Consider the following 14,379-nt stretch of genomic DNA (forward strand, 5'->3'; position numbering starts at 1 on the left):
TAAATTTCTTCCTAGGGAAAGCAAGTTCACAAAGCTTCCAATGTAAATTTATTATAAATATATCTACTATCAATGAAAAAAATATTAACTATTGTAGATCATTCTAGAAATTAGGTATTTATAATTACTAAAAATAGATTGCAAACTCATTGTTTGTAGTGTTTAGTCCAATACAAATATTCTCAATTAATGGATAGAGTATTTTATCCTATGAAATCTCTCATCTTTTAATTTGATTTTAAAAGTTATATATATATATATATATATATATATATATATATATATATATATATATATATATAGATATATAATTAAAAACATATCAACCATAATAATTACCTATTTAGCATACTAAGTGTTGAGGGAATCCAATATAAGTAGCCTCATTTAATGGACAAAGATAATAAGTATGGACATTCAATTTTTTATGGCTAGAAACTCTTTTTGGAATTTGATAAAAAGTTTAAATAATGGTAAAATTTTATTTTTAAGTAGATGATTTCTTTCTTGAGGTTTACTTTTTACTAGGTATCATGTTCAACTTCATGGGGAGGGGTAAGGAGGAGTTGAGGATGGAAGCCACGTATGAGGAATTAAACTATCCCAAGGGGTGTTCCAAGCTCTTGTGAGGTTCTCATAATCCTTAGTTCTTCCATCCAATGGACTGAGTAAACCCAACCTAGGTTTCCCCTTATTACCAAAAAAAAAATTGTTTATTTTTCTTTCTCTAAGCTACATTCTCATGTGTAAAAGTGATAATGATAATACAATGATATGCTAGCTCTTAAGACATGCTTAGATAATTTATATCTTGTTATCATGTCTTTATGTGAAGACAATATTTTTTGTTTTTTCAAAGACATTAACATTTGATCTACAATAAATCATTATATAATGTAAATATTATGTGCATCTACTCTACTTTATAGCATATTTTAGTCTAAAATAGGCTATCATTTTTTACCTAAGTCAACCCACAACAAATCATTCTATGATGTAAAGTTGTTTTACTCCTCCTCTACTCTACATCAAATTAGTTTTAATTTAAAAATCAACTAGTCAATCTTCTCATTTGTTTTAAGTTTAAAATAATAACAAGATTGCCAAAATAGGCTTCATTGCATGATCTTTGTTAGGAGGGACTGTGTATAATTTTTTTGAACAAGATTTACCATCAAGTACTTTTAATTTTTTACAATTAATTTTAATATTAATTTGATTGTTAATTTGGTTATTGGTAAATTTTGATATAAACATAGATTTTAAACATAAAAATATGTTATCATTATAAAAAAATAATAAGATTTTGGATTCAATAAGTCATTTATGTATCATGGTAGTTTTGCTTTTTTCTTATAATAAATATATGAAAAATTTTAACATAATTATATTTTTGAAGTAAAACAATTTATAATGAAAAGTTAATTTATTATCAAAATGTTAATTTTAAAAGCCAAATTTAAAACATAATATTCATTAACTGAAATATAAATATCCAAAACTTCTTATTAAAAAAAAAAATTGGCAATCCAAATTCCAACTGTGGTGATGCACCACTTTCCAAATTACTCACCCCATTCAAATTAGTTGGGCATCCATTTCACATTAACTTGCCTTCAGAAAACTTTCAAAATGGGGCATGCTTAGTTTAAGTATGCACTGTTTGGTATGATTTATTGAAATTAAGACAGCATGATATCGTTGTAGTATGTCAAAACAAAATCATTTTAACAATTTATAAATTAAATTTAGTTAAAAAAATTGACACTTATATTTCCAAGAACATTCTTAATATCACCATACATATAATTACGCTATCACATACTGCAATGCAACAAAAGAATATTGATATAGAACATCATAAGAATCTTTGAAAGAAACGATCATGAACACACATCCATCATTCCAAAATACTACAAGAATATAATAACAATGAAGTACTGGAATGCTTCAATGCAGTACTAATGAAGCTCAATTAGGAAATCATGAATAGTGTGGAAGAAAGTAGTTGGAGTATTTAGTTTCCTTCCTGTTACATGTACTTCAAGACAATTATGATTGGTAAAGGAATAACTGCCCCCTGCTGCCTTTGGGTCAGCAAAGTACAATCATAAATGATTCAGAAGGCTATTATTATTAGCTCTCTGGGCAAATCCGATCAGGCATAGATTTGATTGACAGTCCTGAATTTTTCTTCACAATGGTAAGTGCTTCAGCTCTTACGAGATAGTGACTAAGTTTAATGGCCATTAACGACTCTGCAGCTTCTTCAAGTTCACTGAAACCTTTTTCAACTGTTACCTGCATGGCCAGCGTTGACAACTCTTTCTGCAAATATTGATTCTGATAGCGAACTCTAGCAGTCGGCGCAAATACTAGGGCCATTCCTCGAAGAACCTGCAGTTCCTTTAACTTTATTTGCACGAGCACCTGGAGCATTTTTCTGTCCAGTAATTCCAACCGATTTTGCCACCCTGTATTCAACAAGAAGAATAATAACTTTGTCAAACCCTACAAAACCCTAGCACAGAACCCTAGCTCGCAGAGGGAAAACCCCCCTACCTCTGAATCCGTTTTAAGGAATTCTCCTGAACTCATAACCAGCTTTCACCGTTGAGGCCGGCTTCCTCACATACGTTTGAATCCGATCCACTTTGAGCAGGGCAGGAATTTTAAATCTGGAACACCCAACACTCTTCACGGTTCTAAATGTATAAATGTATTTGATAAGCCAATCAACTAGTATAAAAAATTATTTTTTTAATATTTTTAATATAGATTTATTTTAATTTATAATTATTTGTTTGTATTATAAAATTTTGTTTTTTATTTTAATTTATTAGATATTAAGAGGAATTTTTTTTTTAATTTATTTAAAATAATTTATAGGTAAATTCCAAAAAAATAATATTTTTGTGTAATATCAAATTTCTCTTTTATATAAAAATATTATTATTTATGATTTAATTTATCAATTTTTTTCTCTCATATATTAAAATATTATTATTTATGATTTAATTTATCAATTTTTTTTCTCTCATATAAAGATATTTTAATTTAAGTTTCAATTTATATTTAATTAACATAGTGTATTAATATTATTTATTGTAAATATAATATATTTTATGAAGTTTGATTTAGTTTGTAAATTAAGTTTTTAGACTCATGTTGATCTCTTTTGTAAGTTAAGTTTTTAGACTCATGTTGATCTCTTTTGTAATTTAAGTTTTAGACTCATATTAGGTTGCTTTAATCTCAGAAAAAATCAATATAAAAAATTTAAACAATTTTCTCTTTTCTATTTTTATTTTCTCTCACACACAAAGAATTAACCTTTAATTATTTAAACTATCCACACAAAGTATGTTGTTTATATGGAAGCTATAAGTCACAAGTTCAAAAAGTTCAAATATGGTTGAGAAACTTTTAGTGGTTATTATTATTGCTTTTAGCTCCAATTTATTGGCACTATGTTGTTTCTTAATTTTAGGTCATTATCATATATAGTATGCTTGACTTTCTCAATTTTCATGGTTATTATTATTGCTTTTAACTCCAATGTAATGGCACTATGTTGTTTCTTAGTTTTATATCATTATCATATATAATTTTTAAGATTTTTTATGTACTTTGTGAGAGCTTGAATTAAAGTCAAAGAACTCAATTTTTAAGAAAAACCATTTTTTCCTAAACTATTTTTTCCAAAGTTCAGTTTTTTTTAGAAATTGAAATAAAACAAACCTTTTTAAAGAAATAAAACTTGATGATAAATTTGTTCACCTTTTAATTTTATTTTACTTTACAGAAGAGAAATCTTACATTAATTAATCATCAGTAAATTATACTTTCATGAGCTATGTTTTTCACCGTACATTTTACCTCTTAAAAATTAGCTTATAATATAAATTATCCAAACTATAACAAGTTATTATATCAAATTACAACTAAATCCATTATCAATCTTCAAATACTAAATTATTCTATGCTGGACAACTCATTCAAACCCTTTTAAAAAGTCAAAAATAAATGTGTAACTCTATTTGACATGAATTGTTTTATACGTAATGGCCATATTGAAGAAAAACAAAATTATTATTTGTAAATCATCTCTATGATAACTGCATACAAGCTTCACATCCTTGGAGAAAGACGGTGCCCCAAGATGAAGTCAAAGAAATGGCAACATGATAAGCAAGCTAATGGCCAAAGAAATTGATCAAGAAGAGATTCATTTAAGTCAAATTTCTAAATTGAAAGTGATGAAAAATAAATGAGGAAAATTTCTTCATAGTGCACTATAAGAAGATGCCCAATCTTCGACATTTCTTGGAGGGTTAGAGTAACCATTGATGCCTTATTAAAAGTGAATATATCACTTGAAATAAGGAGCATGCTTCGATGCACAAAATGTTCTTGAAAAGTGATTTAAGGGTAGTTGCATATCCCATGCCAAGAGGATGATGAATTTGATGTAAATAAAAAATATTTTAAATCTTGGTTTTTTATGAAGTGTTTTATATTTGTTAATTATGGTGGATGTTTTTAAAAAAATATTTATATAAAAGTGTGGTGTGTATTTGAAAACTGTCAATAATTAAATGTATATAATTGATATGTGGAAATTTGTTTTAGGGGATTTTTGAAGTTTAAAATAAGTTTATAAGGAAATTATAAAATAATAATGGAAATAATAAAATTATATCATTAAAATTTAGAGGGAAAAAAAGACAAAACTATTATTTTAACTTGTATTTTTAACTTATCTTTGTATGAGTTTATTTGCTCTTTCTCATCCAAGGAATCCTCATGTTGCATATTTCGATGGACCCAACTACACTAAAAATGAGAAATACATGAAAATGTGATTGCAATCAAAACTATGCAACATGATTACTCCTTGGATGATGAATTAAATTTTGCATCAAACGAGTAATCTCACTTGAAATTTGAGTAAAAACTTAGGAAGACAGTAAAATAATTTGAAAATAATTGTTGAAAAAATTATTTTATTATTTTAATTTTTTTAATCTTTGTACCTTTTACTCTAAAAATGGTAAATCATCCCCATAGTTGGCATCATCATCTTGAATCCATTGGTTCTTATAAAGTTTATTTTGGTTATACATTTTTCGTACGAGGCCATTTGAGACTTCAAAAATACCCTAATAATATTGTGTTTATATTTTTATTGGAAAAAGCAAATACTATAGTGATCTATATATATATATATATATATATATATATAGATATCTATCTATCTATATATATATATAGATATATATATTAAAAAGTGTGTATTGAGGGTTTCTATTTTATATTAATTTAATATTTTATTTTATAGATCTATATAAAGAGAGTTGACAAAAAAATTTCAAAATTATTAAATTAAATAATTCTTTTATATAAATTTAGATTTACAATAAATTTCAAATTGAATATAATAATTTTAATTTTTAAAAAATTATAATAACAAATATCAATGCAAACTTATATGATATTATTATATAAATAATATTTTTAAAAAAATAAAATCCCCAAGGGTTAGGTGAGTTGGTCAAAATGATGCCTCGCCATGTGGAGGTCACAAGGTTGAATATGCCCGAAGCCCTCTGGGTTAAGTCTTGCCAATTTAGCTGAGATTTTTCTATGGACTTAGCAACCACCAAAAAATAATAATAATAATTTATATAAATTTAAATTTTACAATAAATTTCAAATTTAATTTAATGATTTTAAATAAAATTATAATAACAAATATCAATGCAAACTTATATGATATTATTAATCATTTGTATATATAAATTTCAAATATTTTGTTTTCAAGGTGCGGTTGGAAATCCCGATTTCTTAATTTATACTATTTAAATTATTAAACTTTTAATAATATTATATTATTAAAATAAATAATTAAAAAATAAAAAATAAATTAGATTTATAGTTATAATGATTATCATTATGAGAGGTATAACGTTTTAGATGTTTCCATAGTTATTTAGCAAAGTTAGTTAAGTGCATCATTTAGAAAAGTTAGTTAAGTGCATACAATGATGCGAAACTTGGTCAAATTGAAGATCGTTTTGGCAGTATCACAATCACGAAAACCTGGCCGAAAATAAGGATATATTAACGCACGTTTTAAGATAAAAAGATACAATTGAATGGTTGATATTCAACGAAATGGTTTTTTTTTTATATTAAAATTGTACTATATAACAATAAGGGTTTTTTTTTAAGCTTTTCGTTTAAAGAAAGAAGAATTGGCTTTGTCATTCGAGAATCAGAAGTTTAATAAATTATTATATTAATTTCTTAAGTTTAATATAATATAAATAAGGATATTAAGCTCGAAGGCACATAAGATAAATATTTTATTATTTTTTAAATATAAAGTAAATTTAAGATATTTAAAGATATTCAAATAAAAAATAATATAATAAAATTTAAAATGAAAAGTAATATATAATTATGTAGATCAGAGATTAATATCGAAGAGCATTGTGATAAGATTGAAACAAATATAAAAAAATTGTTGTGCATGGAAATTTGATTTTACAACTATAATAGTAATTAATTTTTTTAATAAATGATATAATCATATAAATTCTTAAATGGAGAGTATATGGATAGCTGATATTTTGAATTATAAATATGAATTTGTGATATATATGTATATATATGAATTATAAATATGAATTTGTGATATATATATATATATATATATAGTTTTTTTTAGCTAAGTTATATGGTATTATTTTGGAAAAGAAGTTGAGCATATGCCTTGAAAGTGAAGGTAAGTGGGCTAAAGGCTAAGGGGGTTTTAGAAGGCAACACTCAACAATGGACCACCTCGTGACGCTTAGGGTCATTGTGGAGGAATGCCCAAATGATAAATCCAATCTTTTTTGTTGCTTTGTGGACTTTAAAAGATACGATTCCTAGAAACAACCTATGGAATAGATTAGAAGAGCTACAAGTCCCTTTTGAGTTGAGAGTTGCCGCTATAAGGTTATACGAGAATGTAATTGCCAAGTTAAAAGGCAACGAGGGGTGGTCGAAAGATATTAAGTGTAATATCGAAGTTAAATAAGGTTTCCCCCTCTCCCCTGCCCTATTTGGCATTTACATTGACAAGCTAGAAGGTTGTTTAGAGGACGCAGGTTGTGGTGGCACGATCTTAGCTGGGATAGTCATCATCCTTCTTCTCTATGCTGACGATATTGTTCTTCTCGCAAGGTGCCCATCTTATCTTGATAAGCAACTTAGACTTCTTAAGGTATTTTGCTCTACCATGGGTATCACTGTTAACACTCACAAAACAAAGGTTATGATTATCAAATCCAAGAAGGACACCTATGCTAATTTTATGTATGACAATAGTAACTTGGAGGAAGTGTCTTCTTACAAGTACCTACGAATTGATATTCATCACAAGCTCAACTGGAACTATAGCATTGAGAAAAGGATTAATGGGGGGTGGAAAGCTTATTTTGGTCTTGAAAATAATTGTAAAAATGGCAAACCTCGTAATGTGGGATAGAAAGAAGTTCCTCTTTGAAACTTTAGTCACTCCTATTATCTTATATGGATGTGAGGTTTGGGGTTGCAGCATCTCTACAGAATCCTAGAGAAAGATTGAACAAATCCATAAGCGTTTTATAATGTATAACCTCAAAATTAAAAGCAATACACCCTATCCTATTCTTCTTGTAGAAGTGGGTCTTTCCCCTATCGAGAGCCTAGCTATGACTAGGCTTCTGTTGTACAAGCGCAAACTCAATAACATAGGAGACCACATACTTCTTCAGCTAGCTTTAAATTCCAGCCAAAACCACCTAAGGCTCAAACAAGGTTGGTATAAAGACACCAGGGCCTGGTTAAACCATTGGGAGATCGACGAGAATGTTGCATTGCAAAACATTAATAACATTAAAAATATTGTTACTTCTAAGTTCAAAAAAAAAATGTTGTGTGAGAAAGATTTAGCAACTAAAAGAAAATTAAGATATTATAAGGAAGTCATCAACCCCACCCTAGAAGATCAAAAGTATCTCTCTGTTTTAACTAGCTAGCCAGGATTAGAACGAACTCTCATGAGCTCCATAGTGAAACGGGTCTATGTAAAAATTATAGTGAGCTCGGGAGGCTTCTCTCCAAACTTTTTGAGCATAGGAATAAAATCTTAAATCAAACTAAATAATTCATTTCTTAGGTCCCATAGACCAAAGTTTGGTCTCAGTGGACATTAACCATCATCATCTTCTTCATCATCATAAAAAAAATTAATGTTAGAAGATAATATTAATCAAATATATAACATTGTTATAATTTTTAAAGAGTATATAAATAACTAAAATATAATATAAAGGAAATATTTTGAATTATAAATATGATTTTGTAAAATAATTATATATATATATATATATTATATAATTTATATGTATTATAAAGAACATTAATGTTGGAAGATAATATTAAGCAAATATATAACATTGTTATAATTTTTAAAATTATAATAGCATATCATGTGTAACTAATATATAGTAGGATAAAAAAGTGTATTACTAAAAATGTTATTCTAATGTATGGGAGAGACTAAATATATCATTGTAACTCTATATTTATTAATAATCTAGTTGTATTATTTATCTAAAACTTAAATGGATATAAATGTTTAAAATAAATATATATATATATATATATATATATATATATATATATATATATATATATATATATAATTTTAAAATTATATATATTTACATTACTATTTGATGTTTTTTTTGTTTTTGTTTTTTAACAGAATTGGGTGACAGTGTTTTATAATTCAATGATTATGGATTATATAGCTCAAGCTTAATATTCCAAAAAATCTTTACAGTTTTTCTCTAAAAATCAACCAAAACATATTCATTATATATCAAATTTATCTTTCATATAAATAGAGAAATACATTTCCATTTATATTTATTTTTAGTTAATTTATAACATTATTAATAATTGTTATAATTATTCAATTTTTTTGAAATCAAAACATTTTATTATAAATATACATATTTATCATAATGATATATAGATTCACCTAATTATTTTAAATAGATGTATATATATAAAATTTTAAAACATAGAGAGTAAGAAGTGGACAAGAATATAATAAAGATTCATAGAAATTAAGGTGAAAGATTAAAACAAGAAAATAATACAAATAAAGTGGAAAATTAAATGAAATTATAAATAAGAACAAAAAAAATTATAAATTTAGAAATAAGAAAACTATAAAAAATAATAATAAATAATATTAAAACATTACTTTTAAGCACCAATAAGGTAGGAAAGTAAAACTTGTAAATACGAGTAAGTAGAAAAAATAAGACAATTAGAAGGTTATTTTATTAAAATGGGGTGAGGTAAAACTAAAGTGAATAAACTTGTGAGGAAATAAAGAGAAGTTGATGTGATTATTATGTATTTTTGTGCTTGTGGAAGTGATTTGGGATTATTTAATAAATTTATATTGATTTTGAAATAATGTTGAAGTTTTTAGATTCATTTTCAAAAAAATATGTTTTGGAAAAAAAAAATAGTCAAAGAGATATGATGATTAGTTCGACATCTATAAAAAAAAATAAAAAAAATCAAATAAAAACTTTTGTAATTGTTGTAAACTATTTTTAGTATGTATAAAAATGGCCTTTAGAGGAAATATAATAGATTTTTTAGACATTTTGGAAAAAGAAAGATTTTCTTATAAGTTTTGTAGGTTTAAAAATGGTTTTAATTTTATTTTTGTTAGGGTTTTGGATAATTGATGTATAAGTTCTTGGATATATGGTAAGAACATGATGGATAAGTTTTTGAAACAAGCAAGTTTGATTGTAAGAATATTATTAATTTTGGGGAAGTTTTTGAGTTAATGATGAATTTTATTTAAATTCTTCTTTTTATATAAAATATATTAAAATTATTAAAAATTATAATTTTTTTAAATAATTTTAGGGAAAATGAATAATGATATATTTATCTATTTAAAATTTTCTTTTATGATCTTTGGTATAATATCACTTAGTTATAAGTATATATAATGTCACTTATAAATGTGTGTAAGAAAGTGAAGGCATTTTTATATAATATTTTATTGTAAATTAGATATTATTAGATATATTATTAAAATGCTAGTAAATTAGATCATTCTTCACTCTTTGATATGAAGATCACTGGTTTGAAAGTCATATTAAAAATTATTATGCAAAAAAAAATTAAATATATATATATATATATAATTCAAATATAAAAAATAAAAATTGTATAAATATAAATTTGAATAATAATTTATTCTCAACATAACCATATTATATTGAAAAAAAAAAAAAATCATTTAAAAAAGTTTTATGCAAAAATTAGTAATGATAAAAACAAATCGGGAAATCCATTTCGATTCTTTTGGTTTTTTTTAAGAACTTAAATCTGCTAAGATAATGAAAGTTGCCTTGAAAGCAAAACATTCCTTTTCAAAGCAAAAGCTTAATAAGGAGAAATGCATTTTAATTCTTTTGGTTTTTTTATAGACTATTTTTTAAATATTAGTTGGTCTGAGAAATTATGATTTATATACATGTACGTTCCAGAAACTACTTAGAGATTACTCTTGGTTTGGGTTATATCAATCATGTTGATAACATTAAGTATATATAGATTTCAAATATTTTGTTTTCAAGGTGTTTTTGGAAATCCCAATTTCTTAATTTATACCATTTATATTATTAAATTTTTAATAATATTATATTATTAAAATAATTAATTAAAAAATAAAAAAGATTTATAGTTATAATGATCATCATTACGAGAGGTATAACGTTTTGGATGTTTCTACAGTTATTTAGCAAAGTTAGTTCAGTGCGATCATAATACAATGATGCGAAACTTGCAAAGTTAGTTGAGCGCGATCATAATACAATGATGCGAAACTTGGTCAAATTGAAGATCGTTTTGGCAGTATCACACATAATCACGAAAACCTGGCCCAAAATAAGGATATATTAACACACATTTTAAGATAAAAAGATACAATTGAATGGTTGATATTCAACGAAATGGTTTTTTATTTTTAATTAAAATTGTAGTATATAACAATAAGGTTTTTTTTAAGCTTTTCGTTTAAAGAAAGAAGACTTGGCTTTGTCATTCGAGAATTAAAAGTTTAATAAATTATTATATTAATTTCTTAAGTTTAATATAATATAAATAAGGATATTAAGCTCGAAGTCACATAATATAAATATTTTATTATTTAATATTTATATTATTTTTAAAATGTAAAGTAAATTTAAGAAATTTAAAGATATTCCAATAAAAAAATAATATAAAAAAATTTAAAATGAAAAGTAATATATAATTATGTAGATTAGAGATTAATATCGAAGAGTATTGTGATGAAAAAAAAACCTAAATTCAATAAGTTAAGAGAATATTTTAATTTTTTTTATTTTTTGTTTTGTATTTAAGTAATATATAATTATGTAGATTAGAGATTAATATCGAAGAGTATTGTGATGAGATAGAAACAAATATTAAAAAAAAAAAAAAAAAAAAAGCCTAAATTCAATAAGTTAAGAGAATATTTTAATTTTTTTTATTTTTTGTTTTGTATTTATAAAATATTAATAAAAGCATTTTAGGATAAGATAGTTAGGATATTTTAAAAAGTTAGGATTATGATAGTTTCGATAACTTAAATTGAGAGAAAGTTCCATTGCAATATATACTTTGCGATTAAGATTTTAACATTTTTTATATTCAATGTTTTTCATATTATAAAAATCATTTTTGTTTACATTGCACTTTCTTCTGGGAATTAATCAATAATTTATTTTTTTTGATGATGATGATGATGATGATGATGGTTAACGTCCACTGAGACCAAACATTGGTCTATCGGACCTAAAGAAACAAATTATTTATTTTGATTTAAGATTTTATTCCTATGCTCAAAAAGCTTGGAGAGAAGCCTCCCGAGTTTACTATAATTTTGACATTGTAAAAGGCTAGGAAGGTCAGTATTGTAACAAAGATTGTGAAACTGGGATCTAATGTGGTTGTACGCGGGGCACTCTAAGAGGAAGTGGTTTTCATCCTCGATGTTCCTATTCTCACATATATGGCAGATCCTTTCCATCCATGGCATTTTAGGAACTGCCCAACGACCTGTTTCACTATGGAGCTCATGAGAATTCGTTCTAATCTTTGCTATATTAATTTTCTTCTTTGAGCTAGTTAAAATAGAGAGATACTTTTGATCTTCTAGGGTGGGGTCGATGACTTTCTTATAATAACTTAATTTTCTTTTAGCCGCTAAATCTTTCTCACACCACATTTTTCTTTGAACTTAGAAGTAACAATATCTTTAATGTTATTTATGTTTTGCAATGCATCATTCTCGTTGATCTCCCAATAGTTTAACCAGGCCCTTGTGTCTTTATGCCACCCCCGATTGAGCCTTAGGTGGTTTTGGCTGGAATTTAAAGCTAACTTAGGAAGTCTAAGATCGTCTATGTTATTGAGTTTGTGCTTGTACAGCAAAAACCTAATCATAGCTAGGCTCTCAATAGCAGAAATACCTGCTTCTATAAGGAGAATAGGATAGGGTGTATTACTTTTAATTTTCAGGTTATAAGTTATAAAACGCTTCTGGATTTGCTCAATCTTTCTCCATGATTCTCTAGAGATGCTGCAACCCCAAACCTCACAGCCATATAAGATAACAGGAGTGACTAAAATTTCAAATAGGAACTTCTTTTTATCCCACATTACAAGGTTTGTCGTTTTACAATTATTTTCAAGACCAAAATAAGCTTTCCAACCCCCATTAATTCTTTTCTCAATGCTATGGTTCCAGTTGAGCTTGTGATGAATATCAATTCCTAGGTACTTGTAAGAATACCCTTCCTCCAAGTTGTTTTTGTCATACATAAAATTAGCGTAAGTCTCCTTCTTGGATTTGATAATCATAACTTTTGTTTTGTCAGTGTTAACAGTCACACCCATGGTAGAGCAGAAATCCTTAAGAAGCCTGAGTTGCTTATCAAGATCAGATGGGCACCTTGCCAAAAGAACAATATCGTCAGCATAGAGAAGAAGGATGACGACTATCCCAGCCTACGACTATCCCAGCCTACCAAAATCTTAACTTTGAATTCCATGTTTTACAAAATTATTTTAACTATATAATAAAAAATATATTTTTAATAAAATCAATTACAATAAACTTATATAATATAAAGTTAAAAAAAAAAAAAAAAAAAAAAAAAAATTAAAAATCTAATATATCTCAATAAAATAATCAATATCTTAATTCAACAAAAATGTTTCAATGATTTTGGGTTTCAAAAATGTTATTTGAGTAATAATTATATAATTTTATCATAAATTATTTAAATAATAATTATATAATTTTATTAAAAACTTATTATAAATTAAATCATAATTTTTTTTATATTAATATAAATTACAATTAATTTTTATTTTTAATAATAGTCATATAATTTTATTGTAAACTAAAATATAATTTTTTTTATATTAATATAAATTATAATTTGTTTTTGTTTTTAAAATTTCATAAAATATAAATATCTTTTTATTTTATTATAATACATTTTAATAAAAATATTATAACATTATCTTCACTTTGATACATATATATAGCTTTATTGTAAAAAACAAGTCTAGATTGTCCAAACAATTTGTATTATCCTCCCTTACCAAATCCCTTTGGTGTGTATTGCAGCCACTATCTTACAAATACTAAAGACGTGAAAATGCGTTTAGTGGGTAGAGTCGTCTTTATTTGAGTAGCCGTTCAGCTACCATAGCTTTACTCTCTTGTCTTTTCCTACGATTTGAGATGGTCACGAAATGGTCGTCGGGAGAATTAGAAATAGACCAAGTGAACGTAATCACAATGATGATATGAAATGTCACAACTCCTCTTCATTGATTTTGATTTTTATTTTTATTTTTATTTTTATTTTTTTGGTAAGATCTTTCATTGTTAAATTAAAATTAATATTTTATTTTATTTTATGTTATTTTATTTTTATTTTTATTTTTAAATTAATATACTAATTTTTACCCTTAATAATTAGTAAGTAAATATTTTTATCAGGTTATTTTTTGACTATGAATATGAAATTTATTTAAAATATATATAACTTCGTTGATTCATCAGGGAAGGGATGGATGTCTTAGGGTTAAAAAAGGAGATCGAGGCCATACTGGGAATTCCAGTAACAGTCCAAAATCTCATATACTCCGGATTCTGCATGCAGGATCATCACACACTCCAGCACTATGGAGTTGCAAATGATATAACCATCATACTCAACCTGA

The sequence above is a fragment of the Pinus tabuliformis genome, chromosome 4_1 (genome assembly GCF_031772625.1).
Source record: "Pinus tabuliformis cultivar Carrire ecotype Pingquan chromosome 4_1, CPIR1, whole genome shotgun sequence".
Taxonomy (NCBI): Eukaryota; Viridiplantae; Streptophyta; class Pinopsida; order Pinales; family Pinaceae; genus Pinus; species Pinus tabuliformis.